Here is a 25,178-nt window from a genome sequence, read left to right on the forward strand (position 1 = left end):
TGTTCCATGGGGGTATGACTTCCAAAGCTTTAAATACGATACAGTCCCGATCAACGTTAATTCCACACTGTACTCAATCCTCATGTGCGTCTTTCCAGGGTGCATTGAGTGTTCACTTCCGTCTTATGGATGATTATGAGCGACCACACTGAAGACCTCCAAGTGGAGAGGTTCTCGTTATGAGAGGATAATCGGGGAATGGTACGGCTTAAATGCCATCGAGTACTGTGGGATGCGGGGTCAGACTTTCTGCAGCACGTCCAAGTGCACAAGAGAATGTCCGGGAGTTGTTAGCCGCGCTGGTGGGAGAAATGGAACGCCCCATCACAAGTACTCCCTAAGAAACCTATGCCCACATAGGAACAATGCAGAGCATGCATTCCCTTCATAGTGACCCCATATAATATTTAGAACAATATATCACCGTTTGTAATGTGCAAAAGGAGCATCATGAGTCGCTGTTCTTTCTGTGCAGTTATTGTTTCTGAATGAAATTTTCATCTCTTTTCGTTTTTCGTCTAGCTGTTCGTCTCATTCTTTCAGTTCCCTTCTGCTTTACACTGTAGAATTTCTTTCTGTGTATGGTCCGAGTCTGAACGAGCCACGCTACTTGGCAGTCACTCCTCACGTGAAAGTTTCTTTCCTTATTAATTTTTATACGCTAGTGTGTGGCAGGAAAAGGCACCATGTCGAGCTGTCAAATTCCTTACTAGAATAGGTGCCATATATACCCCGTGGCACTATGGCACACTCCACACTCATCCCTTACAGCAAGTAAGGACATAAAATAACAAAATATTCGTCATAGAAATTCACATGGTACAGGTGAACATTTGACATTTGATAAAAGTTCGGGGGTTGCCAGTGGCAAATAACCTGCAGCTGGACCGTGCGCGGAACATTGATTTCGTAGCAGCAGAGTGCTGGAAAACGTGTGTTCCGTTGGACGGGAGTAAATGTAATAGTTATTTACGACGGTGACATTGGTATGTAGCAAGTACAAATGTCGTCGTCGTGTAGCATTCTTCCCGTATGTCGATAGTTGGCTTGTCGTCGGATACATGTTGCATCGCCCGGACAATGGCTCAGTTTTGAGAATGACTGAATCTTCCTTATGAGTGCGTTGACACAAAGGTTTTATTGCTGGTTATTGGTGATGGTAAAGACTTGCCGGAGAGAGACATGCGTCGCAATTTTCAATTACTCCCACAAAGAGATCAGAAACATTTCGCGGAGTCAGCTACAAGGAAGTACTACAGTGATGAAATTATAGTGATGGAAGAAATCCGTCGAGGCAAAATTCGGGATTTACAAGGGGAAATATCACATAAAATTACAGCTCATGCACTGTCGCCACTGCGTGTGTTGGCAAACCCCTGCTGAGGGAGTGCCGTGATGTTTTCAGTGCACTTACTTGTGAGTCACTCTTGATCTTTCCCCCAGTAACAAAGCACAATTAATTTCATCCTGAGTTCCGCTTGTTTTATACTCATGTCTCAGGCTTTTCTCAAAACTGGCTCTGAGCACTATTGGACTTACCATCTATGGTCATCAGTCCCCTAGAACTTAGAACTACTTAAACGTAACTAACCTAAGGACAGCACACAACACCCAGCCATCACGAGGCAGAGAAAATCCCTGACCCCGCCGGGAATCGAACCCGGGATCCCGGGCGTGGGAAGAGAGAACGCTACCGCACGACCACGAGATGCGGGCAGGCTTTTCTCGAAAATTTTTATGATGACAGTGAGTTCTGTAAATTTACCGGCGACTTCAGACGTGTTCTCTTAAATTAAGCGTATATCGCACAAATAATTGCTTCAGCACTGTACATACTCTGTTACGGCCGTAATTCTTTACAATGAAGGATACAAGGGATTTTTTCTCGTCTACATTCAATTTGAGGTTGTACATGACAACGTAAGTTGATTCAATAATTATCTGTCTGACGATTGCAACCTCCGAACCTCGGTGTGAATCCTTCATGTAGACGTAAATAATTTAAGATACATTTCCAATGTTTCCATGAACGTCATGGACTAGTGTTTTAAAACATCTTGGCCGGACTGAATTGTTTCACAATTGCACACACTTCAATTCGGGGTGCAAGATTCATTCCCATTAGAGTTTCGGTTTGTTCCACTGCCGAGTGATTTAAATCTAAATGATTAATAACAGTACGGATATCGTATTTGTTTTTCTCCTATACAGAGTTTAAGAAGTAAAAATATTGAGACCAATTCCATTTAACGATAGTGCATCAAGTTTCATGTTTACCTGTACTATTATCAAATCACTTACGAATTTCTGTATGACATTGATCAGAATTATAATTCTACTACCGTATGTTTCAGGGAACATCAGCTTACGGCTCGTTTCGTGATGACTACAAACCCTAAGTTCAATTTGAGTAAGATGAGCTTAATTATGACAAAGACCTCTAGGAAATTCAAAACATCGCGGCAGATTAAACATCCTCTGCTGTAGGTAAGTACAACATCTTTTTGCGAGCGCTCTTGTTAATTTATAAGACCTTCCAGTCGCTTCCTAACGCGGGGCTGAACGGTAACTTTCGACACGGTCGTAGCCAGCTCTGTTTCTGGTGGTGGAAGACATTTCCATCGTCAGTATTATCTAGGAATGGAGAATAGATGATCATGAAAGGCTCGTGACCAACAGACTGAGCGCTAATTCCATGGATAAAATTACAAATTACTCCACAGTGTATCACGAAGTGGGAGGGTGCAACACCGTCGATATGACCCTTTTGTCGAATGGGGTAGGAGTAGGCTGTGTAATGACACTGGATTTTATTCACTTCCTCTATCATCTCATAACACAAACATGAACTTGCAGTAGAATCACGTCCATTAAAGTAACATACGACACAAATTACACTCACCGCGATAATAGGGAACATTGTGCTCGAGGAAGAAAAGCTTTCTTAACGGGCGTCTGAACCTACCCTTGGGTTGTCTCAGTCCACAGTTTCATATTATTCTTTATTTTTTCTTAGTAAAGTAATTCCGTTTTATCGAAAAATAGTAAATTTGTGTGTTTAGAAAAGCATCTCCTCTTTCTGCAACCACCAAACCTGAGGTTACGTTTGGAGACAACTGTGCATTACTAGGCGTTGTCCATTTGAAGCACCTAAATGCGAACAATCAAACCCAAGCCGCAGTAACAAATACAGGCGGTATAACGTACAACAGCAATCAAGATTTTCAATCGTGAGAGATATTAGCAAAAACCAAACCAGGTTATATATAAAAGAACATTTGAAGCACCTACGTGCGATCAATCAATCCCAGGCCGCAGTACCGAATACATACAGAGTAGTAGAACAACAATGAAGATATTCAATCGTAGGAGATGTTATCAAAAACAAACCCAAGTCATATATAAAAGAACATCACAAAAGTTATAAGAGATAATAGTGGTTCCATAAATAGTGTCACACCACCTACAGGAAAAGATTGGTCAAGTGGCAGAAAGATTATGAGGGTTCCACAAAAACTCAGTTATGTATATGCATAGATCATCCACCAATAAAATCGAGAATCTCCACGGTTTTGGCCAGTTATCGATATCGATACTCGTAAGATATCGGTCATGAGACTTCAAAGACATCCGAGAATATTACAAACAGACGGACACAAAGTGATCCTATAATCGATTCTTTTTTATTGATTGAGATACAGAACCCTAGAAAAGTGAATGGTTTTGATAAGACGTTAGTCTTTGTTGCAAATGTACCGTATTACCTCTACGGAATAACTTGTGGCCCAGGAATACGACATAGCATTGCAACACAACTAGGCTGAAACACATAAAGAAACCGTTAAGAGAGAATGTAATCTAGCAATTTGCCGCTGACGAAGTGAGCGTGTAAAGAAATAGAAAAGAAGCATTTATACTACAAGAAATAAGCAAACAAAATAGAAACTTGAATAATCTTGTTGAAAGCAGAAGATAGAAATTGCCTTTGGCATATATTCAGCAGATTGGATTCTCGTCTATTTTGTTAGATAATTAAATCTGAGTTCATATTCACAAACGCGGTTTTGTTACGTGAAACACAGAAGCCCTTCCACTGAACGTTGTTTCTCTGCGTAAAGATTGCATTAAAGAAGCGTAATTTTCCAGTTGTAAGAAATAGAATACGGAACTCGCAAACAAATGAGGAGAATATGCTATTACATTCTCCGCTATAGAACAAAACATCCGCCGCCGGAGATAATTGTAATTGCTGCTCTGTTTGTCGCAGGGTAGCATACATCTACAGTAGCTGTCCTCTGAAATATACGACTATTCTTCCCCGCACGCTATCCCGTGACATTCCTTGATAAGCGTAAACAGAACACGATGTCCGAGAAAAATAGTCTACATCCCTACGGCCTAAGAGAAGTGGAACTGAGTTCTATGTAAATGAACAGAGTTGCTGCTTCTGCGAAGCACTGGGCTTTCAGTCTAATTAAAGCACTTCAGTAGACTACGAATGTTATGTAACCACCCTTTTTGTGTCTGCGATGAATATTCTCAAAGATTCGACCTTTCAGAACACATTCTAGCGTGAAGTAACGCATAACTTAAAACTCGCAACCAGAACTATAATCAGTGGCTACAGAATTGTTCTAAACCAGTTTGGTCTGTGAAATTCTTTACGGAAATCTGTAACAATATGCTTATCGCTACTCGGTCCGAATTTTCAGTGGCTGACGAAAACCTTGTATCTCACTTCCCTACTAAGTAATCACCTCTCGCCTGATTCGAAACCATGATTCGCCATCTGTGCATTTCATTTCTTACGTTCTCTGTACAATTCCTAAAAGTTTCTACGGTTTATAGGGGAGCATTAGCAGATAAGTTTTGACAAGGAAACCAACTCCGGAAACGTACCTTTTCGATATAAAATAAGTTTGAAGATCGGATCACCTTCAAACCTCCCGTCTTACGGTACGCACGCAGACTGAGAACAGTCATGACGTCACATAACCTTTTCGTCCGACTACAACAACGGTTGACAGAAACTGGTACGTTCGCAACTGGAAGGGTTGCTGTTGCCGTCCCTTGTATGTGCCACACTCTCGACGTTGAAGAGGCGGTCCTTCGTCCCTTTGACGTTAACCCTCGAGGAGTACTCAAAACATTGCCCATGTCATGACCTTCTCTAGTAGTTATGGGAATAACCGCATGAACACAGTCGATTTAGTAAGCTGTTGGCAAACAAACGTCTCATTCGGTTCTAGTTTTACACACTATTTGGAGTATTATCCATTCATTTCTTTCGAGTGAAAGCGGTTTGTGCGGGGAACGAAATGAAAACAGATGCAGTCGGTTGCAATCTTTTTATAGACTGAACCATGTATTCGTTCTTTAAACACACATTAGTGTTTTACAGTGGCTGACTGAGAGATCTATTCATTCTTCTCAGTGTAATTGTTCTGTAGTCTTCTTATTCTCAGCCTGTACTTCAAATGATGACTGGGTGTTGTGTGATGTCCTTAGGTTAGTTAGGTTTAAGTAGTTCTAAGTTCTAGGGGACTGATGACCATAGATGCTAAGTCCCATAGTGCTCAGAGCCATTTGAACCATTTGTACTTCAAAGGTAAAGTAAACATAATACATATTCATTCAACTGGCTTGACAGTCTCCACTCCTTCCAATGTGTGTAAGGGTAGAACTAATGTGGTTTAAATTCGAAGAAATAGCATCGACGGCAGTTGAGAGGTATATACATTATAAATTCAAAAGAGAAGCTACTGATCCCCCATGATACACAAAATAGATCAGAACACTGTTGAAAAAGTGATGAAAAAAGCATGTCGAATTAAAAACTAATTAACTAAATGAAAATAAAATCCAAAATCCCCAATATCGGCGAAGTTTCGCAGAAGCTCGAAATGTAGCACGAACTTCAATATGATGTCCTTTTATTAGTTTCCACAACGAAATCCTCTCTCTAAATCTGACAGAGAACCGAAAAAGGCTCTGGTCATTTGTAAAGCATACCAGCGGCAAGACGCAATCAGTACCTTCAATGCAATTCAACAATGGTGTTACTGACCAACGGGCCACTGTAGCAGACTTACTAATCACAGTTTTCCGGAATTACTTCACAAAAGAAGACGAAGTAAATATTCCAGAATTAGAATAAAGAACATTTGCCAGCATTGTAATATAGGGATGCGTGTCCTCGGTGTAGCGAAACATCATAAAGGCCTCTTATCCAGACTGTATACCAGTCAGGTTCCTTTCAGAGTACGCGGATAACGTAATTCCATACTTATCAATCATATAGAACTGCTAGTTTGTAGAAATATCCATACCCAAAGACTGGTAGGTTGCACAAGTCACACCAGTACCAGTAAAAGGAAATAGGATAATCCTCTGAGTTACAAACCTGTATTACTAACTCTGATTTGCAGTAGGATTTTGTAACATATACTGTGTTCGAATATTATGAACTACCTCGAAGAAAGCTATTTATTGACAAGCAGCCAACACGGATTCAGAAAATATCGTTCTTGTAAAACACAACTAGCCCCTGATTCTTACGAAGTAAAGAGTGCCATCTACAACAGATGTCAATTTTATTCCATGTTTTTGGATTTCCAGAATGATTTTGGTATCGTTCATCACAATTGACTTTTAATTCCATTATTTGCCTGTGGAGTATCGTCTCAGTTGTGTGACTAGATTCAATTAATTACTTAGGGATTACAATTACAAATAACTTAAACTGGAACTATCACATAGATAAGTTTGACGAGAAAGCAATCCAAAGATTGCGATTTATTGGCAGAATTCTTAGAAATTTGTAAGAGATATAGTAAAGAGATCATTTACACGATGCTTCTCAACCCTGTCCTTGAGTGCTGTTGTTCGATGCGGGATCCGCATCAGATAGGATTGACGGAGAACATAGAATACCTTCAAAGAGGTGCAGCTCATTTTATATTATCGCGATACAGAGGTGAGAGTGCTGCAGATATGATACACGGATCGGGATGGCGTCTATTAAAACAAAGGCTCTTTCTCCAGCGACGGGACCTTCTCATGAAACGGGACCTACTCATGAAATAGATCACCTCTCGCCTCAGAGCGTGAAATATTTTGTTGGCTTCCACCTACATAGGGAGAAATAATACAATTATATAAGGGATACCAGAGCTCGCATGGAAAGACTTTAGTGTTGGTTTTTCCGCTCGCTCTTCGAGAGTAGAACGGCAGAGAAATAGCTTAAAGGTGGTTCCATGAACGCTGTGCTGGGCACTTTGCTGTGAGTTGCAAAGTAATCATGTAGATATAGATGAATTGTGTACTGAATAGACAAAATTCTTCTTTTCATCATTTAAAATTAGTGAATGTATTCTTTGGTATGAAATGGTTCCTAATGCAATTAAAAAGTGATGTATTAAGCTGATGTGTGATCGGGGCCACATAGCTAGGCGTTTGTAGCCTTAGTGGAACGACCAGATGAAAGCAACGTTGGGGTATAATGCTTGAAACACTTATTTAGTATTTATTTGTGTGACCGGCAATTATATTGTGTAGAAAATTACGTTACTGGCTACGTACGTACAGCTCATACTCAGGTACAAATCGTGTTTATATTATGCTTCATATTACTTGAAAATTAGCAGGCGTAGCATGGAAAAGTACTATTCAAGTTCACACAGTAGTACTTCAGTCTCATACTTTCGCCAATCTCTATCACTCTAAGAGTCTACCTCGACTTTCACATCCCTCTGGAAGAAATACAATTACAAATAACTTATAACAGAATGATCACATAGCTAAGGTTGGGGCGAAAGCGAACCAAAGATTTTCATTTATTGGTAGAAAGCTTAGAGATTTAACAGGTCTACTAAAGAGAGTGTTTACACTGCGTTTCTACCGTTAAGCCGTCGGCACAGGGACCGTGCTTTTCAATGTCAGTGTTGGGCGTGCCGAGTTTAAGGTGCTGCTGAACGCTCAGAAACGATACGACTTTTGCATACGGTACATTTGACCCAACGTGGTATACGCTATTGCAACACACTCCAGCGGCAGTTGTCGGCTGTATCTGGCTCATAGATAATACTGTTTACGAAGTGGCGCACCTCTATTAAAACGCACGTTTCCTCCATTGTTCCGACGCTAGTCACGTTGTTCTGTCTTTAGTACAACTAAATAAAAACTTCAGTGTTCATGGACATATTTTAAGGCAAAAAAGGGTAGGCAGTAAGGACATCGGATTATAAAAGTTACATTACAAGTAGTGCGATACAAATTTACAGTACGGAAATAAAATATATTTTACCATTTTCACTATTTAGTAAAATCCTAAGGTCATTCATAGTTGATCACTGTTCCTATTCAGTAGCAGAACATTTACAACATATGAAATACATAACTTTTTCTTAATAAAAAAGGGGCAAAGTTTAATACTGTCAGTAGTGCAAGCTGTCCTATAGAAGAAACCAACCGAACAAACTCACTCTTCAAACAGAGCGCACTTATATTTGCTTAACATCGAATATTATAGTACATACTTATATTAAACTACATCTATATCTACATGGATACTCTGCAAATCACATTTAAGTGTTCATCAAACCACCTTCACAATTCTCTATTATGTCAATCTTGTAAAGCGCGCGGAAAGAAAGAACACCTGTATCTTTCCATACGAGCTCTGGTTTCCCCTATTTAACATGGTGATCGTTTCTCCCTATGTAGGTCTGTGTCAACAAAACATATTCGCATTAGGAGGAGAACGTTGGTGATAGGAATTTCGTGAGAAGATTCCCTCGCAACGAAAAACGCCTTTGCTTTAATAACGTCCACCCCAAATCCTATGCCATTTCGTTGACACACTCTCCCCTATTTCGTGATAATACGAAAAGTGCTGACCTTCTTTGAACTTTTTCGATGTACTCAAGTGTGTTTTCACAACCGTTTACTATTTGCATGGGCTCATGAACTAACTAATCAAACTAATTTTCAGAGAATGCTTTTAGCACAATTTCGAATGATGTTTCATGCGTAGCTCCAAAATTAAACATGTATATTCGCACACATATCGAGGGTAAATTAAAGTCACTACCAACTATAGTCGCATGTGTCGCGTATTAGAAACTATTAAAAACACGAAGTTTAGAAAAAAATAAAAAAATACCATCACATCTTTTCTAACGGATCAGTTATTAATTGAAATTTGATTATACCAAATTGTTCCAAGAAAAATGGGATTTTTATGGCTCCTCAATGTGCCGTTTCCTTCAAACGACATACTCTCATAATATGCAACTACAACAATTCTTTAATCACGAATATATTTCTGTTTTTTTTTATTACAAGGAATCACGCAATTAACGACGGGTTTAAGAGTGAGCCTCAATTTGTTGGTGCTCAGAAACGGATTGTATGCACATGAGCTTCAAATTGAAAGCCAATATGGCACGTCACATCGGTGCACTGAAGGGAGATGGCGTGCCTGTGACGTATGTGTCGCTCTGCAATCTTATCGGTCAACGTTCAACCGCACATTCAGAATATCTGGCATGCTAGATATTGCTCTGCACGTACGGATAGACTCCCCAACGTGGTATCCCACTCTATGGCGTCAGAAAGTCGGCACGCTCAATGTTCTATGTTCGGATACACGATCCGTGTGCCGATAGCCTCAAGAACATGTTTACATGTTACGTCACGTGCGCTGCTGACCACGGCCACAGTAGCAGTAGCATCGGAGAGGCAGCGCGTAGCGTCTGCTGACTTAAGCCGCCTGATCCTTGTTAAGCCGTCCTTACGCAGTACGAGGCAGCTAACGTTGACGTGAGCGAGGACCGCCAATCCAACTATCACGAGACACAGAGCACCTATAACCTGAGGTGTGCTGGTTAGCTTGATTTGTAACTATAGCTATCTCTAGAGGCGTGCAATATCTCGCTCTCAAACCACACTGTGCTCGCGAAAATGGATCCGCATAAAATTTCTACTTTAGTTCTATTATAATGCAGTATCCCTCCATGGCCGATACGCTAGGCATGTTGTTCGGTCAGTACTACACGTGATTAAAATCTTCAATATTCTTTAACACGTTATGGAACAGAAAGGAAAGTTCCATATCCGATCAGTGACAGTATCAGCTTACAAAACTTCACGTAAGGGAACAAATGCACTCCTGCTGAGAGACAGGGCACTTACTTTTACGTATCGAATAGTAAAGAAAATATTTCTATTAATGTAATAAGGAAGTCCCACAACCGTTTAGGTAACGTGCAGGACAAAATGTTTGGCTAAAACAAGAAGCGAATACAATACACACGGTATTGTAACTTAGCGATTCTACCAACTAAACTACGCCGAACATCTACAGGTTTTAGTATTTTATGGTACGATCTTCTGAAATGTTTCTTCAGAGATTCATTATTAACTGACAGGGAAATGTAACAAACTCTACCAAGAACGACGATTTATTCTTGGACCTTCAATGTGCCTACGTTGAAAATTGCGCACATCCATAACACTCACGTAATAACACAAAGCAACTAAATACGAAAATTCTTAAATCGCTAATGTGACGTTTCCCGTCATTTAATTACAAAAATCTCTACCAATAGCGACGCGTTTTGAGACATTTTCGCCGCGCGGGATTAGCCGAGCGGTCGGTCTAAGGTGGCTGGACTGGACTGTACGGCTGGTCCCGGCGGAGGTTCGAGTCCTCCCTCGGGCATGGGTTTGTGTGTTTGTTCTTAGGATAATTTAGGTTAAGTGGTGTGTAAGCTTACGGACTGATGACCTTAGCAGTTAAGCCCCATAGGATTTCACACACATTTGAACATTTTTTTAAAAATTTAATTTTATTCATTTTTATTTATTTATTTTTTTTTATTTTTTTTAGACATCTTCACTGTGCTGGCGACGCAGCATATATTCATAGGAAGTAAGTCATAATATAACACCATCGAAATAAGGGCTACATTTGAAAACAACCATGCAATACGGCGTCTCGCACTTTGGCTTGTGACGCAGAGAGCGTTGTTGCCTCTTGTAGGTCCAACGTTTGGTAGCGCACCGAAATATCGCAGAGCTTATTTTGTATTTCATGCGCGACAATGGTTTCTCAGCTTCAAACAACACGAATTGACGTCACAAAACTCGTACAACTCCACGTCAACGTTAGCTAACACGTCCCGTGTGAGGAGGGCCTTAGCAGCAGGCTCTAGCCAACTCCTCCATTCGCATGATCTCCTGCCCTACCACAAGACAGCGTGCTTGTTTCTGCATGCATAGTAGTGAAGACTGGAATAGTATGTGCGTGAAACCACTCAAACCAGAAACTGAATGAAAATGTTCATATAACTTACATAATTGTGAGGGGAGTGACTGTCATTTGCCTCACATTAAATGAAACCACTGAAACGCGCGAAGTTAGTGAGAAACACGACTACGGCTGATGTGAACGCAGAGACTAGTTTCATTCGACTGTTTCATTCGACTGAAAAAACTGACTGAACGAATAAACGATCGGCTGTTAAAACTAACGGGTCGACGCGTCACTATCGTGTAGGGAACGCAGGTCAGAGCCCATTGACTCCGCTGTGCGCGTACCATGAAGCGGGAGATTTGAAAATGATCCCATTTTCAAACTTATCTTAACACCCAAACGGTACATGAGTTCACCGATAAAACTTCACGTGCTAGGTCCCTTCTACAACCACTAGATGACTGCAGTAGGAATTGTCAGCGCCCTGTATACGAGGGCTTGTAGGTAATAGCTCCTAATTTTTAATGTGAAAGGCTTAAAGCCTTTTAAAGAAAACAAACGTTACTAACATTCTAAAGATTCTTTCTTCAGGTGTATATATTTATTTCTTTCATAGTCACCTTGGTGGCGAATACATTGCTACCAACGAGAGACCAGCTACCAGTTTGTTGATACCTTCCCTGTTCAATGTCTGACATTGTTGACGGAGCCATAAATTTACCTCTCCTCCACCGCTTCATCACTATGGTAGTGAAGTCCTCGAAAATGTTAAGTTTTGGAAGCAGTTGAAAATGAGGCAGAGGCATGTCAGAACTGAATGGAAGATGATCGATGACACTGAATCGTTGCAGATGTGGCAGCGCCCTTGTGTGGTCTGTCATTGTCATGCTGAAGGAGAGGGTGATCCACGTGTGAACGAACTCTTCGAGTCTGAAATTCGAATACAGCACTCTGTTTCTTACCCACCGACAAGTTACGTTGCCCACCACTTTGTTGTACGCTCCTATTCGGAGCCCTCTAGCGGCAGAGGGTTGCATATATGTAGACACGTAGAATAAAGATGTAGAATTTCATCTTTCAAATGGTAGAGCACAGCAATCAGTCGTTGTTTTCTTTTAGGTTTTATTAGGCAAACGTAGATTTAGGTTAGTGCCTAGCCATTATCAATCCGTTACTTCATAGTATCAGTAGATGTCCTTGTATGTGAGTCCCCTGTTGTTCGGGCATCTGTTACAGTTCGTTTAAGATTTTAGTAGGAGTGTATTATTAGTTTTAGAATTGTCGTTAATATTAGGATTAGTATAATAAGTTTTAGTAGTTGCTGCTACTACAGTATAGTCAACCTGTTAGTGGTGGTGAGGCCTATCAACGTTACTACTACTACTACTACTACTACTACTACTATTATTAATAGTAGTAGTAGTAGTAGTAGTAGTAGCAGCAGCAGTAAGTAGTAGTGGTTGATGTTATCATTCTTGTTGTTGTTTTACATGTAGTTACGATCTTATTTGTAATAAAACTAACACTTATAGGCGCCAAAGACAATAGGACAACCATTTGAACAGTTGCATGAATAAACAGAACTGGAGGAAAAGGAACGCTACGTAGTTTAAGAGGAAGTGCAAAATGAAACCACAATAAAATGACTGCCATAATTAGGTATTTGATTAATTTAAATGTAAAATTAGATTCTTGTGGTCCGTTGTTGTCACCGAGACTGTGGAAGGAAGAAAAACATACCTGCTTCACTTATTATTCTCGGTAATTTGTTTCCTCCTTCTAAATTCTCGTCTAGCTGCATCACTTTTCTCGTTTATCTGTCTTGTCGAGGATCAAATCAACTACTCTTGCTAACCGTATAGTTCGCCTCTTTACCCACAGAATTCAGTTCTCAACCGATTCTTCCATTGCCTCAACCTTTTTTATACTCCCCACCTAAACTTCACATTCTGTGGCACCAACAGATGATAGATGCTTCATATTTATAGCTCTGATATCCCCATGATCTATGTATCGTTTTCTAAAAATTCTTTGCATGAGCCGCAAACTGCAATCCACTTCTGACTTAATTCAAATTTTAATACTTCATAATAAATGTCTTTGTCTGACGAAAGCTATCTTCTTTTGTATCCGTGTACTACCGATGGCATCAATGGAATGTCGTTTCTTATATGAGATAAATCTCCCAACACTGTGTCTTCTCCACTTTTGATGTTAAGTTTAACACTATCGTGTATATCCTCACACGAAATAAATCCATCCAAATCCTCTCCAGATAGTGACATGCAAATGGACGCCACAGGCTACACCAAAGCGTCGCAGCATTCCGTACGTATTCCCTGTGCCAGCAACGGTTGCCAAAGTAAACAGCTGTGCTGGGCAGACTTAGAGCTGAACAGGATCTATAAAATCTACGAGGGCAGTGGACTACCAGGCCAAGGAAGCTAACAGTCACATGCCACTTAAGTAATCTATTGGTGACGTTGACTTTGTTTTGGCTCTCAGTATTTCGCTTGCGTCGACTATCGAATTCGTCTGTGAATAGTTATCATACAAGTATTTTTAGCACACGAAATTACTTGCATAAGCATCCGCTCTTGTAATAGAAAGGAACAATAAAGTACGCACAACTAGTGTCAAACTATATGAAGGGAAAAAGAAAGAAAACAGTAAATGTTTTAGGTATAAAAGCCATTTTCTATGCTTATCCCAGGCAATGTAATTATGTCTGGGAACGTTACGTAATACTGAAACAGACGTAACAGGTTTCACAAGCGACGGTTACATGTATGAACAAATCAAAGCAACGAGTAAGGTGAGATAGTACCGCTTACGAAGTGTGTGCAGAGGAAGAGAAAATCATTATTTAAACTACAATAAGCACACAAAAGCTATAGAAACTTCAACGCCACAACAGATTATTTGCACTTAAGGTTCGCCAACGTATCAGTCTTTGTGTGCCTATTCGTGGACTACAACTAGAGCACCATTTTTCTGGACTGTAACGAGCCGTTGTTTTTACTATCTTACAGGATACCGAACTATAATCCTCTCTATTAAACTTTGTAAAAATTTTCTCCGCGTGTATTATCTGTAACCCGTACTCTGTTTATTACGTCTGCTCAATGGAGATTCTCATGTCTCTTAATTTCTGTTAGAAGGCCTACATTTTCAGGACGTTTTAGTATAGGTATCAGTCTTCTCTTTCATTGCTTCATTCCTACATTGCTTCATTGCTGTGTACGGTAAATAACAGAGACACTTAACAAAGACCCGTTTATTTTTTTCTTCTTCTCTTTCATTGCTTCATTCCTACATTGCTTCATTGCTGTGTACGGTAACTAACAGAGACACTTAACAAAAGACCCGTTTATTTTTTTCTTTTTCCATTTCTAATACTCGTTCTCGGTTTTAGTATTTTACACTACTCTGTATTCTACTAAGAGTTTTCTCTTTGACTTTCGAAAATCATGTTGGGACTTACCGTAGAATTCTTCTAGGACTACTCTTGTTACACACTGGAATGTCTTGAAAACTGTTTATGAGCTTAGGAATGAACTTCGGTCTTACCTCGTTCGAGTGAAGCATTTGAGTTCCGAGAAGCTCAAGGCGAGTGACTGTTTTGAAACTGGTATATCTTTGTGACATTGAAAAAATTAATTCTTTGATTGTATCGCTTCAAGGGAAGGGATCCACATTCAGCAGCAAACGTTCAGCTTTCAGAAAGAAATTGCTAATGTGGAAGAAAAAGATGGATGATAAAGATATGTGTTATCTTTTCCCTGCTCTTCACATGGTTTTAGAATACAATGACTTTCAATTGTATGTTTGTAGATTATTTAAGTGAATTCACTGCGTCCTGAATTACTTTCCAGAAGAAGTTGATCAACAATACTGCATCAAAAATCCTTTCAATGCAGGAACTCCAGCACATACCATTGATATTTCTTCAGACTCCGCAATGAAATCGAAGTAGGCTTGGTGAAGCAGTAGTATCCATAGCTAAGTGGCCAGACCATGTGAGTTCGATACTTTTTGCTGCTATCTGTTTATGTGGAAAGGATACTGTATGTTCCCTTTCAATTATGTTAAGTCATGTAATGTTCACTTGGTATCCAGTCATCATTGTAATGACACCTAAAATACACTTGGCAGACCCAAATCATTGCGAGAAGAGGTGGAGGTCGGTGTTTCATTTTTTTATTCATTAATATACTTGCATTTACAATAATTTTCCCTGCTATGTCCTTATTCAACAAAATAATTTTCTTTGACTTTTTGTATGTTTGGCGCTGTGTGAGTGAGCTCTGTGCTTGAGGGATAAGGTTTGCCAAAGATACTACAAGTGTAGTCGGAAGTTTACTAAGTCGATACTCTGCAGCTTGATAAAAGAAACCGAAGACGTGGGTAGCGAGATTGGATCAGCGGCAGTTAGCTAATCTGGTTTTGGCGCACCTCCGGACCACTGTCCGGAAGTGCAAGCAACTGGCATTTGGCGCCATTGCGGATCAGGAACTGCTGAAAAACAGACACTGGTATTAAAACTGGGCAGGTGTACGTTGTTTAGTACTATGAATCGAAAATCCATCCCCAACATTGTCAGCATGTGAAATCTTTATGTTGGAATACTAATCAAAACGCTTCATTTCGCAGATAATATTTTTGGTTAATTGATAGGGGGATACGTCAGTTTGATGGGGTGTTAATTCGGTTAGAGGATGGCGATACTTAGGTCCTTTGCTTAGATCATGACCCAATTCTTTCTTCATGTTTTAGGAATTAGTTTTAGTATCGCCTGTGTTAGAGATAACTGAAATGCTTAAGTGCGTATGTTAAATTTAAGTTGCTATAAATTCAATACATTAATACAAGAATTCTTTCATTTTGCATGTGATATTTTGTTCATATGTTCTGATGAGTAGTACTAGCGGCTTTGTCTCCGCGGGATATGAACCACATTTGCACTGACATGGCAATAAGGAAAAATAGAAGGTGCTTGAGCTACATGATGTGTTGGGGCGATGGGAGTGTAAAAATTAAGTTGGAATTTAGAAAAATCTGGAACTCATCTCCATGTTTTCATGACTAGAACTGCACGACGATAACTGCGTAACGTGATGGTGTTCATTTAGGCAGTGACGTGTGTTATAATTAGTCAAAATGGTTCCAATCGTCTGAGCACTATGGGACTTGACATCTGAGGTCATCAGTCCTCTAGAACTTATAACTACTTAAACCTAACTAACCTAAGGACATCACACACGTCCATGCCCTAGGCAGGATTCGAACCTGTGACCGTGGCCGTCTCGCAGTTCCACACTGAAGTGCCTAGAACCGTTCGACCACAGCGGCCGCCTATGATTAGTCAATGAACGTCGCACAGTGGAAGAAAATCGCATGTGTATATTTGAATGTGTACTAGAGGTCGATCCACGGCGAGTACATATGCCATCAATCCATGGTCCGCTAAAGACCTCAAAGGCCGTTTAACGATGTGCTTTACCGATACCAAGAATTTAACATAAATGTGTGTGCATATTTCTTAACTAACAAGAGTTGTTTCAGGTAGTTTCGCCATAATCATTTCCGGTATGCCCAGAGGAAGCCATTTCATATTCATTTGAGCTGTTGTTAATTGCCTGACCATAATTTTATTGTCCACAAATGTGTGTGATTGGTGCATGAGCGTAAATTATTCATTTTGTGGGGTTACTGAAAGCAGTTAAAATACTAGGTTGCGAGGGCACAATCCATAGCCTATCTCACGTGTGCATTGATTTCAGAATAAAAAAGAGAGACCACAGTCAATATAAGAACTGAATAACCGAATATAATGAAATTACGTACATGTCTCTGATACATCGCGGACATTTCAGGTCGCGCGTTTTCCTAGTGAATCCTACATGAGCACGGGCGGCTCACGTAGCGGCGATGGAGGCAGAGTGTGTTAAATTACAATTCCAAGTAGTTAGGTAAAACAGTTATAAAATACATTTATTGATGATTCTGAAACGAGACTTAATTAGTATTAGTAATTCAGTCGCATTCCAATTTTTTCCCGCCATGTTGATTTGTCATGATCTAAGGTTTAAATTAAAACAAGAGGTCCGTCACTGAACGTCACTGGTAGTGAGTCTGGCATGGTTAAAGTAAATACAGAATGGTTCAGGTTGCTTCAAAATTCTTGACAGAAAATTAACTTCTGAATTACCTTATAGCAGGGGCCGTATTTGAACTTGTGATAGTTCACGAATTTAACGCCGCACCTGATCAGGGGATGTTGCGTGAATACACCTCTAAGAACTTAATATTATGGATAAGAATACATTAGTTGCAAGAGCCACGTCACACATCTGAGTGGTCCCCTTAGACAGTCATGGGTAGCAGTACCGAAATGTACTCTGAATTCACTTACCTTAACCCATAACATAATGACAAGTAGCCGAAGCTTCACCGAACCATTTTTTTTTCTTAGTTTAACAGATCTTCGTTCAATGTGGGGTAGGTTTCTCAGAGTTCTTAGTCATCAAGATGGTATACAGACTGGAGAAAAGGATAATAGTCACTATTTCCAGTCTTTTGCCATATTTCGAAGAAATGATGATAAAGAAGCAAGATCATTCTTCTCATTACTTTCACTAGACGAATAAGACGTGATAACGTTAAGAGTTGATTATAACGTGTTATGTCAACAGTTAATAAGGAAATAACTATGTAAGTCGGCTGTTTAGGTTTTTATGTTGGTAACGCCACGTAGCGCTCTGTATAAAAATCACTGAATGTGCTGTGTGCAGTCTGTGCCTGGTTGGCATTGTTGGAATATACGCTATTGTAGTGTTGGGTAGATGGATGTGAACAGCGCGAAGCGTTGGGCAGCTGGAGGTGTGCCGCCAGCAGTGATACATTTGGAGAGAGAGATTCCTGAGTTTTGTGAGCGGACGATCTGGACGTGTGTTCGTCAGAAAAAGGAAATTTGTCAGACTGTATGTCATGAAGTGATATATATATTACGACTTTTGAACACTATTAAGGTAAATACATCGTTTGTTCTCTATCAAAATCTCTCATTTGCGAACTATGCCTGTCAGTAGTTAGTGCCTTCAGTAGATAGAAGCTTTTATTTAGCTGGCAGTATTGGCGCTCGCTGTATTGCAGTAGTTCGAATATCGAGGATTTTTGTGAGGTAAGTGATTCATGAAAGGTATAGGTTATTGTTAGTTAGGGCCATCCTTTTGTAGCGATTATTGAAAGTCAGATTGCGTTGCGCTAAAAATATTGTGTGTGAGTCTAGTGTTGATCAGGATAAGTAAGGAGAAAAGTGTTTGAGTACGTTGAGTTTTGCTCAGATGTTTGAAAAACAAGTAACGTAGAAGTTTACCAGCACAGTCATTCATAATTTTACAAAGGGGACCTTTTAACTAAACTTATTATTTTTTTCGAAACTAAAAAGTTTATTTACCCAACACTTAGAATCAGATGTCACATGTGAAAGGAGCCGCCGCTTTTATGTTCAGATCAAAGGAACCGTGAACCAAAAAGGTTTGAAAATCAACTCGTTAGACAATGGGACCTGCAACGATCCTTTCATCATCTGAGTCCTTCTGTCACACACACACGGCTGACAGGTTTGAGTTACTGTGAAAACGGTGATGTTTTCTTGTTTTATACGAAAATAGCGCTTAAAAAATCTAGTCTCTGTGTGTACGTGGATTAATATTACTAAATATTAATGATTTCATCTCTTCTCTTTCATTAAAATAATGAACAGATCGTAAAGACCAAACTGAATGTGCGTGGGGGGAGTCCCTATATTCTTGTACGACAGGGCGCATAGCCAATGTAAATACTCCTTTCCAATTGGGTACTTGAATAGTTGCAAGAAGCCGGTGGACGAAAATGCGGAAGAAATATAAACACATAACCATGCCTAATACGGTGTAGGAAAATTGTTACCATTCAAAGTAGCTTCCAGTATTCTGGGAATGGATCAATACAGCTGTTGTATGTTTTTCAAGAGAATCTTAAATCATCCTTCCTGTAAAATATTAACTTGTTAAGGAAACGACTATGGAGGTGAATAGCGATCACGCAACTCTTTCTATAAAGTGGACAACAAACACTCAACAATACTGAGGTATGGTGACTGTCGCGGCTAGCGGAGATGCGGCAGTTCATCCTCGTTCTCACAGAACCAGTCCTGGACCATAAGAGCTGTGAGAACAACTGCCTTGTGTTTTGGAACACAGTGTCGGTATTATAACATGAGATGGACCTGATCAGCCAGAACGGTCACGTAATCGTTAGCAGCAATGCAGTGTAACCCTGGGAACATGGAATACCACTACCTGGGTGTCCGAAACATCCGCGAGCTCCCACTACGTTTCACACTTGGCACCTAATCGAAGCCAGAAACTGGAAACAGTGTGAAATGAGATTCATCCGACCAAATGACATTGCACAGTTATTTCGTAGTCCCTGTCATATTTTTTCCTGTTACGGAAACTTCTGAGTGGTTTTGGAATGCCAGCTCGCCCTGTAATAACCTGATTTAGGAGCTCCCTTCGTTTTCTTTTTGTACTGATAGGGTTTGCGAGTGCTACATTCCGTTCTGCAATGACTACGTAGCTGTCACCGTCTTATGTTTCGTTATAACCCCCTTCAACGGACGTCCGTCATGTTCATTTAACATACACTTTCGTTAACGTTGTAATTTGAAACGGTTCTTTTACCGTTTTCTTGAAAGGGGTATAAAAAGAAATGTCCTGACTGATTGACTGACCGACCCATCATTGTGCAGCCTGAACCACTAAGGATAGACGCTTTAAATATTGCGAGGTGTTGACCATATACTGTAGCCGTCGTTTAAGAGGGGATTATTTAAAATTCCACAGCTAAGCGGATGACATATGGGATGAAAGGTTTTTTGAAAATACGTCGCTACTAAGCCATTTTTGAAGTTAAGATTACGAAAATTTGTATTTGGTTTCGAAGTCAGTAATTTTGAAACAGAAAAAAAAATACATGCTTCAGAATTTTTGGGAATCCAGCCACTAAGAGGGTGAAATAGGATATGAAAATTTTTATAAATATATTTCGTTACATTAAAACATATTTAAAGCTAGATCTGAGGAAACTGGTATTTGACTTGTAAAGAAAAGTGTTACGGGATGACAATTTTTATGAAATATCACGACAACTACGTTCTGAAAAGACCATATCTCTGTGCCTTAATTACCACGAGAAGCTTAGAAGATGTTGCAATTTGTGAACATAATAAAAATATCATTAAAGAAAAACAAAGAAAGCACAGAAAAACTCTACAGACCATACAGTCTCGCAACAGAAGCAGCGCGTGCTAAGACAGTCTTCGATATGGTACCTTTTGGATTCGTTTCTCTTGGTTACGGAAGCACACACAATGGGTGCCCTAACAGTTTCCCCACGTTCGAACGAACTGAGCTGCAACGTAATGCCGTCGCAGTTATACAGACAGCCCTTCTTATTACGACAGATAATTGCAACGTATTGAGGACAGAGAACTGGTGCTGTTCGTGGTCAAATATTTGGGCAGCCCCTGTTCGTATGTGCGAGTATCCCTCGTCTATTGTTTCCCGCCTCTTGCACCTACCACGACGTTGCGGGGTCACTCGGCCATCTGGTGCCAATTCTTTATCAGTAATGAGCTCGAAAGTCACCAGTGTGGCCTTCTTAGACCACGACTAATACTTCGTCACATGTGGCCGACATAATAGTTTTGAGAGATACAACAACTGTACTGATATTTGAGATAATTCTCATTTAATGTCCGGTCTCCGTGGTACTTTCTTTTTATTTAGATTCCATTTTTCGATAACTTTTTATCTCCTTCAGATTTAAGTACTTGCATCAGAAACCCGTCTTGTCTACTCAGAACCACGTATCAGATTACTGTAAGCTTGTGTGTGGTCCTGAGTGGACAAGAACGGTTGCTGGCGCATCTACATAGACCTGAAGATGATCCATAGTGATCGAAACACGTAATATAAATAAGAAATGTGCAACTGAGACGGAACGACAAATGAGAATTACCTTAAATACACTACTGTCCTTCAAAATTGTTACACCACGAAGATGACGTGCTACAGACGCAAACTTTAACTGACAGGAAGAAGATGCCGTGATATGCAAATTATCAGCTTTTCAGACCATTCACACAAGGTTGGCGGCGGTGGCGACACCTACAACGTGCTGACAGAGAAAAGTTTCCAACCGATTTCTCATACACAAACAGCAGTTGACCGGCGTTGCCAGAAACGTTAATGTGATGCCTCTTGTAAGGAGGAGAAATGCTTACCATCTCGTTTCCGACTTTGATAAAGGTCGGATTGTAGCCTATCATGATTGCGGTTTATCGTATCGCGACATTGCTGCTCGCGTTGATCGAGATCCAATGACTGTTAGCAGAATATGGAATCGATGGGTTGAGGAGGGTAATACGGCACGCCGTGCTGAATCCCAAAGGCCTCGTATCACTAGCAGTCGAGATGAAAGGCATCTTATCCACATGGCTGTAACGGATCGTGCAGCCACGTCTCGATCCCTGAGTCAACAGATGGGGATGTTTGCATGACAACAATCATCTGCACGAACAGTTCGAAGATGTTTGCAGTAGCAGGGACTATTAGCTCGGAGACCATGGCTGCGGTTATCCTTGACGCTACATCACAGACAAGAGCGCCTGTTATTGTGTACTCAACGACGAACCTGGCTGCACGAATGGCAAAACGTCATTTTTTAGGATGAATCCAGGTTATGTTTACAGCATCATGATGGCCGCATCCGTGTTTGGCGACATCACAATGAACGCACTTTGGAAGCGTGTATTCGTCATCGCCATACTGACCACCCGGCTTGGATGGTATGGGGTGCCATTGGTTAGACGTCTGGGTCACGTCCTGTTCGCATTGACGGCTCTTTGAACAGTGGACGTTACATTTCAGATGTGTTACGGCCCGTGGCTCTACCCTTAATTCGATCCTTGCGAAACCCTACATTTTAGCAGGATAATGCATGACCGCATGTTGCAGGTCTTGTACGGGCCTTTCTGGATACAGAAAATGTTCGACTACTGACCTGGCCAGCATATTGTCCAAATCTCTGACGAACTGAAAACGTCTGGTCAATGGTGGCCGAGCAACTGGCTCGTCACAATACGCCAGTCACTACTCCTGATGAACTGTGGTATCGTGTTGAAGCTGAATGGGCAGCTGTATCTGTACACGCCGTCCAACTCTGTTTCACTCAATGGCCAGCAGTATCAAAGCCGTCATTACGGTCAGAGGTGGTTGTTCTGGTACTGATTTCTCAGGATCTATGTACCGAAATTGCGTGAAAATGTGATCACATGTCGGTTCTAGTATACTACATTTGTTCAATGAATACCCGTTTATCATCTGCGTTTCTTCTTGGTGTAGCAATTTTAATGGCCAGTAGTGTATCTTCTTCAGCTGTAAATGTGTCTCACTGCTGTAGAACGCATAAATGCACGCCTCCACACTTGACATTACGCTGCTCCAGCCACTGCCAGGTGCTCGCCTCGCGGCAGAAGAGTGAAGGGAGCGGAACGGAAAGGCGAGCAAACGCATTTGGCGCCGCGCTGCCTGGAGGGGGTGGCCGACAATTACCGGTGGCCCAGCACGGCGCAGCAGACGCCCTGGCAAGCAGCCAGCTGCACCGGCGAGGCCTGGTCGCGCCAAGCGGAGCTCGCCACACTTTGCCAGGCGCTCGATACTGCCTGGCAATTCAGGTACCGCGTCACGCTCGACACAGCCCTAGCTTGTATTGGCCGCGAAAATCTCGGGCTGCGAATACTTCCGCAGGACTGGAATCCCAGTGGCGGTAATCCCTACACTACCGCTTATTAATTCCAGTACACGTAATGAGTGATATCTATTTCCCTGTAGACTACATGAGATTTCCAGTGACATTAATGGGACCACCTGTGAAAGGCCTGAATAGCCACTAGCATCTCCATAGTCAATGAGGCCCTTGGCGTTACCGACGGGTATGTGGAGCCATGCCGGCTCCAGTGCCGTGCGGCGTAGGTCTATCGGTCGAGGACACACGAACGCAAACAACTCAGTCGAGGTCCACCCACTGATTCTCGATTGGAGGCGAGTCCGTTGGCCAGTGGAGTAAGATACACTCGTACTGGTTGGCTTCGAACTACACTACTCGCCATTAAAATTGCTACACCAAGAAGTCATGCAGAGATAAACGGGTATTCATTGGACAAATATATTATACTAGAACTGCTATTTGAATACGTTTACACGCAATTTGGGTGCATACATCATGAGAAAACAGTACCCAGAACAACCACCTGTGGCAGTAATAACGGCCTTGATACGCCTCAACATTGACTCAAACAGAGCTTGTATGGCGTGTACAGGTACAGCTGCCCATGCAGCTTCAACACGGTGCCACAGTTCATCAAGAGTAGTGACTGGCGTATAGTGACGAGCCAGTTGCTCGGCAACCATTGACCAGACGTTTTCAATTGGTGAGAGATCTGGAGAATGTCCTGGCCAGGGCAGCAGACGAACATTTTCCGTATCCAGAAAGGCCCGTGCAGGACCTGCAAAATGCGGTCGTGCATTATTCTGCTGAAATGTACGGTTTCACAGGGATCGAATGATGGGTAGAGCCACGGGTCGTAACACATGTGAAACGTAACGTCCACTGTTCAATGTGCCATCAATGCGAACAAGAGGTGACCGAAACGTGTAACCAATGGCACCCCATACCATCACGCCAGGTGATACGCCAGTATGGCGAGGACGAATACACGCTTCCAATGTGCGTTCACCGCAATGTCGCCAAACACGGATGCGACCATCATGATGCTGTAAATAGTACCTCGATTCATCCGAAAAAATGACGTTTTGCCATCGTCGACCCAGGTTCGTCGTTGAGTACACCATCGCAGGCGCTCCTGTCTGTGATGCAGCGTCAAGGGTAACCGCAGCCATGGGCTCCTAGTTGATAGTCCAAACTGCTGCAAACGTCGTCGAACTGTCGTGCAGATGGTTGTTGTCTTGCAAACGTCCCCATCTTTTGACTCAGGGATCGAGACGTGGCTGCACGATCCGTTACAGCCATGCAGATAAGATGCCTGTCATCTCGACTGCTAGCGATACCCTCCTGAACCCACCGATTCCATATTCTGCTAACAGTCATTGTATCTCGATCAACGCGAGCAGCAATGTCGCGATACGATAAACCTCAATCGCGATAGACTACACTTCGACCTTTATCAAAGACGGAAACGTGATGGTACGCATTTCTCCTCCTTACACGAGGCATCACAAGAACGTTTCACCAGGCAACGCCTGTCAACTGCTGTTTGTGTGTGAGAAATCGGTCGGAAACTTTCCTGAAGTCAGCACGTTGTAGGTGTCGCCACCGGCGCCAACCTTGTGTGAATGCTCTGAAAAGCTAATCATTTATGTATCACAGCATCTTCTCCCTGTCGGTTAAATTTCGCGTCTGTAGCACCTCATCTTCGTGGTGTAGCAATTTTAATGGCCAGTAGTGTACTCAAGTACACAGCTGGCTGTGTGAGACGTTACACTGTCCTGCTTCATCCTGCCGAAGAAAAACAAAATCCGTGTAGGCATGGTCATGGTCCCCAAGGAAAGAAGCATGCTTATGTTGCTCCATTTTGCCTTCCAGAATGAAGCAATCACCTAGAGAATGCCACGAAAACAATTCCTACACCACGAGCCTCCCTCCACCTTCGGCCTGGGTCATTCCGACGATTGTTGTAAGGTAATCTGCTCTCACACTTCACGTGCCAACGGCCATCTGTCTGATGCACCATAAAACGTGATTCATCTGATAAGACTGTACGTCGTCACTCACTGGACGTCCAGTCTCGGTA

The 25,178-nt window shown here is 41.5% G+C and overlaps 1 protein-coding gene across 1 annotated transcript in view; it reads right to left on the minus strand.

Annotated features, from left to right (window-relative positions):
- Nucleotides 1-25,178, minus strand: part of LOC124616483 (irregular chiasm C-roughest protein) — a 337,995-nt gene that overhangs the window by 204,443 nt on the left and 108,374 nt on the right. The gene's annotated exons all lie outside the window — the stretch shown is intronic.

This window comes from Schistocerca americana, chromosome 5 (genome assembly GCF_021461395.2).
Source record: "Schistocerca americana isolate TAMUIC-IGC-003095 chromosome 5, iqSchAmer2.1, whole genome shotgun sequence".
NCBI classification, from domain to species: Eukaryota; Metazoa; Arthropoda; class Insecta; order Orthoptera; family Acrididae; genus Schistocerca; species Schistocerca americana.